Genomic DNA, 6,557 nt, shown 5'->3' with positions numbered 1-6,557 from the left:
GACAGCCTAAACTACAAGCTCTGGCCCAGCTGGTCTTGTTGATGTGCTTCTTACAATCTTCAGTAACCTCCAATTTCCTGTTTTCGAAAAAGAAAGCAAATAAAATGTAATATATGGGGGGGGCGGGGCTGGGACGGATTACTACATATGGTGGAAACCTCTGTTAGTTCTTGAGGTGAGATAGCAAGTAAATGTGGAGCAGATTTTTTTTGATGATGTAATTCACATACCATAAAATTCACCCTTTTAAAGCATACAATTTAGTGGGGTTTAATTTAAAAAGTAAATTGTGCCACAAGAACATTCTAGGGTGATAAGAATGTTCACTTTGTGGCTGCCTGGAGGGGTGGGAGGGAGGGAGACAAAGAGGGACGAGATATGGGAACATATGTATATGTATAAATGATTCACTCTGTTATAAAGCAGAAACTAACACACCATTGTAAAGCAATTATACTCCAATAAAGATGTTAAAAAAAAAAAAGAATGTTCAATAGCATGTTTTGCATGATGCTTTCATGGGTGCATATAATTTTCAAAACTCCTCTAACTGAACCATTAAGACCTGTTCATTTTATTCTGTCTAAACTATACCTCAATTTAAAAAATAATTTAAAAAGTATAATAAATGGTGCAGTTTCCCAGTAAGGAGCCCAAGGTGGCCTCTGAAAATGGTTCGCTATTCTCTTGACCCAGAAAACCCACAAAAATCATGCAGATCAAGAGGTTCAAATCTGGGCTTCCCTGGTGGCGCAGTGCTTGAGAGTCCGCCTGCCGATGCAGGAGACGCGGGTTCGTGCCCCGTTTCGGGAGGATCCCACATGCCGCGGAGCGGCTGGGCCCGTGAGCCATGGCCGCTGAGCCTGCGCGTCCGGAGCCTGTGCTCCGCAGATGGGAGAGGCCACAACAGTGAGAGGCCCGCATAACGCAAGGAAAAAAAAAAGAGGTTCAAATCTTTGTGCCATTAAGGGTATGCAGATCCAAAAATCCACCAAGTATTTGAAGGATATCACTTTACAGAAGTAACGTGTGCCATTCTGTCGTTACAATGGTGGAGTTTGTAGGCGTGCCCAGGCCAAACAGTGGGGCTGGACGCAGGGTCAATGGCCCCAAAAGAGTGCTGAATTTCTACTGCACATGCTCAAAAATGCAGAGAGTAATGCTGAACTGAAGGGCTTAGGTGTAGATCCTCTGGTCATTGAACACATCCAGGTGAACACAGCTCCCAAGATGCAGTGCAGGACTTAGAGAGCTCATGGTGGGATCAACCCGTACATGAGCTCTCCCTGCCACACTGAGATGATCCTCACTGAAAAAGAGCTGATTGTTCCTAAACCAGAAGAGGACGTTGCATAGAAGAAAAACATATCCCAGAAGAAAGTGAAGAAGCAAAAACTAAGGCCCGGGAATAAATTCAGTAAAAAAAAAAAAAAAAAAGAGTCAAATAAAAGTAAAATAAATGGTGTTACTTCAAAAGGTAATCTGAAACAAAATTTGAGAAGTGTCCAGTGGTTGACTCAATGCACTTGTCTAGAAAATAACAAGCAAACAATAGGTCACATTTGTCTTGCAATATGAATCCATTTCTCATTAATGTTGATAAGGAGAATTCAGATAAGCAAAGGAATTATAAAATAAAATAATCCGGTTAACTTGCCCGAGGCAACATAACTTGAACAACATAACCTTTAGAACATAAACACCAAGAGAACAGTATCAACTTCATGATTACACACAACCAAGTAAAGGAAAAATCACATATATTACTTGATGTAAATACAAAAAAGTGGAGTTTAATTTTTTACATAGTATGCCCACTCTCCAAATAAGCAACATTTTATTATATATGTATCATAAGTCATATCAAGTGAATGAGCAAGTTGCTTTTAGCATGTCATCAAGAGTTATCAAATTTAGTGTTTTCCTTAATTTTATTCTAGTTTTCATTTTAAAACTAAGTAGTATGCACACAAGCAAATAAAACACTACCAAAACCAAGCCTTAGTTTCTAGGGAGAAATTACATAATTACCTGACACAACTTTCTAAGCATGAGGAAAAGATATTATAAGGGATAATTACCAGAAAAACTAATTCAATTCCTATTGCTCTCACTTAACCTCTCCAAGCCTTAGTTTCTCCTTCTGTAAAATGAGGGTGGTAAAAGCTACCTCTGGAGTTTGTTGAGAGGATTAAAAGAGGCAATCCTTGCTAAAGAGCTAATGCCAGGCTTGTAGTTAGTGCTCCATAAATAGAGTTATTGTTAATCAATAGTGGAGCTTGCGTTTCCCTTCTATCAAGTTTACATTTTAAAAAAATTGATACCCTAAACAGGTATCTCAAAGGTTCCTCATCTTTTTCACTCAGCTGAAAAAGATCTCTTGAACTAAATTTGCAACAGCCTAAAGCTATATTTTAGGAAGGGAAACAGAATTTATCTTGAATGTGTGAAACTACTATTCAGCCATTGAAACAACCAATTAATAAGAAACCCTTGGAATTACAGAAGATACTATTTTTTATGCCAGGAAAACTTCTTTACTATTTTAATCCTAAAAATGAATAAATAAAATTTTTAAAATTCCTATTGCTCTCTTAGGTACATATACTCAACTTCACCCCCCTTCCTTATTCAAACCACACACCATCATTTTTTTTAAATAAATTTATTTGTTTATTTATTTTTGGCTGCATTAGTTCTTCATTGCTGCAGATGGGCTTTCTTTGGTTGCGTCGAGCAGGGGCTACTCTTGGTTGCCATGTGCGGGCTTCTCCTTGCAGTGGCTTCTCTTGTGGCGGAGCACAGGCTCTAGGCTCGTGGGCTGCAGTAGTTGTGGCACACAGGCTTATTAGTTGCCCCGCGGCACGTGGGATCTTCCCAGGCCAGGGCTCGAACCCATGTTCCCTGTATTGGCAGACCAATTCTAAACCACTGTGCCACCAGGGAAGCTCCATACCATCATCTTTGAATATAAGAATATGTGTAGTGTACTTGTGGAATATAGTGATTACTAAAATGGAGACAGTGGTTGCTAAGGACAAATTTTTATATTATACACATAAAAATAATTATTTTTGCTACTATGTCTTTTCTAGATGTGAGGCCATCTAGGTGGGCACATATGCGGGGGTTCTTATTTCTAGCTCGGTGTCTGAGTAGGTGAGAGTAAAGGTGAGATGTGTTTATCTTCAGGTGTGCTCGTGCTCTGGCAAAGGTTTATAACTGGGGCGCTGTGAACCAAAGGTGGACCAGTTACCAGAAGTAGGTGTGTGTGAATCTCAAACAGGCAATGTTCTCACTCATGGAAGAATATAATTTTATACACATCAAGAGCTTTCTCTTCTTTTTTTCCAGTTAGATGCAAATATAGTTCATGACAAAGCAAATATATGAAGGGATATGCTAGATCATTCATACCCTTAAACACAATTAATATAATGGGCTGACTTTCTGAATACTCCTTTCAATGCAGAGGAAAAGAACAGACATTGCTCTAGCACAGAGTCAAAGCCAAGGGAACTATAAAGCACACTTGGGTGTTCACTGTGCAAAGAGCTTTCTCTTTTATAGTGATAATCATTTTTTAAAAAGCAAAAAGGGAATACTTATTGAACAACTAGTGCATATTAAACACCATGTCAGAAACTTTTATTATCTCACAAAATCTTCACAACTAACCCAAGCAATTTCATAGACCAGGAATCTGAGGTACAAAGCAACATGGGTAGTAAAGTGACAAAGTGGTCTGATTTCAGAGCCTGTAGTTTCATTCTCCCACAAAGTCTCAACTAAAATGTGTGAGAATTTCCCCAAGAAAATTAAAAATGATGATGAATGAATATTTAATTAGACCTCACTCGTTTTTAGTGATATGGTGTGTGACTTTAACTTTTTCATTCAAAAAGGTTACTTCACATCCTCTTTTTATATGAGAGAATTATAGGTGTTTGCTTAAGGCTCAAGGCCATAAAACTGAAGGACTCTGGGCTTTGGTTTAATTGCAAACTGAAACCAACAATGGAAGAGCCTTCCTTCTTCTCTGGGCTCCACGATGCATCCTCTGGTTCTCCTTCCCCATTTCTCTCAATCCCCATCAGGGACCAAATCCTCTCCCCTGCCCACGTCCTTCACGATGACATTCCTCTCTGTTCAGTCTTCATATCACTTTAGAACTGCCTCTGTAGGCAGTTGTACCCACACCCTGGCTTTTACCACCCCTTGAACTGTTTCCAAGTCACACCTCTTGGCAGTTCTCGAGAAGTAATTTACCTAGATAACTTACTGGGCTCTCCAATGTTCAGTTCCAAAGCCCAACTCATTCCTCATCTACACTTCCCTTGAACATTCCATTTTATTTTCCTCCTGTATTCTCTGTCTTGGCACTACTGCGCACCCAACTACTCGGGCGAGAAATCTGGGAGTCATTTTGGACTCCCAGTCACATCCAATAAGCCTTGAGGTCTTCTCTTCAATCACGTTCAAACACATCCTCCTTTTTCCATTCCCTCTGCCATTGCCTTGGTCAGTTATGGCCCTCCAGTGAGTATCACCCACCTCTAGATAATATAGCCAACACTCCCTGGAGAAAACTGTATTACCTCCTTCCCCATCTTAAAATCCTATTCTGGTTCCTTTGTGCCTGCAGGATAATAGCATAAAGGGCCCTATGCATTTCACCTATCCCACTATACACTGCAATATTAAATTTCATGTACTAAATTACTCCAAGTTTCTGAAGAGATGCTGTCTTAGCTCTCTATGGCTGGGTAAATACATGCCTCTACTTCAACTGCCTTTCTGACTTCTAATTATTGGCTGTTTTTTTAACATCTTTATTGGAGTAAAATTGCTTTACAATGGTGTGTTAGTTTCTGCTTTATAACAAAGGGAATCAGCTATACATATACATATATCCCCATATCCCCTCCCTCTCGTGTCTCCCTCCCACCCTCCCTATCTTACCCTAATTAATGGTTTTTGAAGAAACTAGGCTTTCAGGGACCCATCTTCTTCGGAACCTTCCTTTGTACCATGTGCTTGTTTCTATCCTTGCCTTATTGTCACTGTATTGCTTGGATTTGTTCACAGATGTATCTACCTTTCCTATGTCAGATCCTTGAGGCCAGCACACCACCTACCACATAGTGAACGCTTAACAATTGTACAACTTCTTAAATATTTAAATTACTTGAAAATGTCTTTAATATGTCTCAAATTTTAAAACTTCAAAGTCCACTTGCAAGAGAATCTTACCCAGATCAAACTCTGCAGAGAGAGTTCTATACAAGCTCCTTGGGAGTCACTTCCATGACCACATATCCGTCAAGTACTCAGTACAATAACCTAACAACCAAATGCAACAAGTGAAACTTGGATCGGATTCTGGACTTAAAACTACAGTTATAAAGGACATTACAGTCAGAGGAAATGGAAATGGATTATATGTTAGGTGATGGTATTGAATTAATGGTAATCTTCTCAGGAATGATAATGCTATAACAGCTAGAATGTCCTTTCTCTTAGGCATGAAGAGCTTTATGATGTCTGTAACTTATTTTCAGAGTTCGTTTTAAAAGAGCATAATATACAGAGAGATACAGCGAATGTGGCAAAATATTAAGTGATAAGAAGTGTATTTTTTGTGCTAGTTTTTCAACTTCTCTGAATATTTGAAAAATTTCAAAATGAAAACGTGTGGAAAATGCTAAGAATACTATCAAAAATAAAATCAATAAATCTTTTGAAATTTAAGTTTCAATATTGCTGTTGGCCTTTCTCCCTCCCAAACCTGCTGCATGGTAACTTCCACTGCCTTGTTCACCCCATAAAGCCACTGTATTTCAATCAGGTTTGTGTTTTAAAGTTGAAAGGCACAGTCCCCTCCCAAACACTATAATTTGCTCTCCTAATTGGCCAAGTATCACAAGGCTGTTCATTTTTATTTGCCTATATGGTACCACATTGCCCTTTAGAAGCTTAAGCAAATAAAATTGTACTTCCTAACTGGTACATGTAATTCCTTGAAATCAATAATTGGAGATTTTCACCTGGGAAAATTTGAGGTGATAAGGAAAGTAGAAGTTGCAGAAGTCGTCTTGCTTTAATCCCTTCAGAACTGCCAAGTCTCCAGAAAGATCTAGTTAATTCTTATTGCCGTGAAGGTGATTAGAATTTAGCCCTTCTCTTACATTTCTATTATGTTCAGATGGAAATTAAGAAAAAGGGATTTATGATATTTATTTAAAAGAGTTAATGAACCTAGGTATACACCCAAGAGAACTGAAAAGATATGGCTATACAAAAACTTATACATGGCTGTCCACAGCAGCATTATTCATAACAGCCAAATGGTAGAAACAAACCGAATGTCTGTCAGCTGATGGATAAACAAACTATGGCATATCCATACAATGGAATATTAGTCATAAGGAGGAATGAAATACTTATACGTGTTACAACACGGACAAATCATGATAACATTATATTAAGTTAGAGCCAGGCACCAAGGCCACATAATGTGTGATCCCATTTATCTGAAATGCCCAGAATAGGCAAAT

General features: G+C 38.7%; 1 pseudogene; it reads left to right on the top strand.

The window, feature by feature from the left end:
• Positions 1–671: 671 nt before the first annotated feature.
• Positions 672–4,222, top strand: LOC103077316 (60S ribosomal protein L17 pseudogene; annotated as a pseudogene).
• Positions 4,223–6,557: the final 2,335 nt, after the last annotated feature.

Source organism: Lipotes vexillifer, unplaced genomic scaffold (genome assembly GCF_000442215.2).
Source record: "Lipotes vexillifer unplaced genomic scaffold, Lipotes_vexillifer_v1.1 scaffold1010, whole genome shotgun sequence".
NCBI lineage: Eukaryota > Metazoa > Chordata > Mammalia > Artiodactyla > Lipotidae > Lipotes > Lipotes vexillifer.
This window is presented reverse-complemented; position numbering and strand designations above follow the sequence as displayed.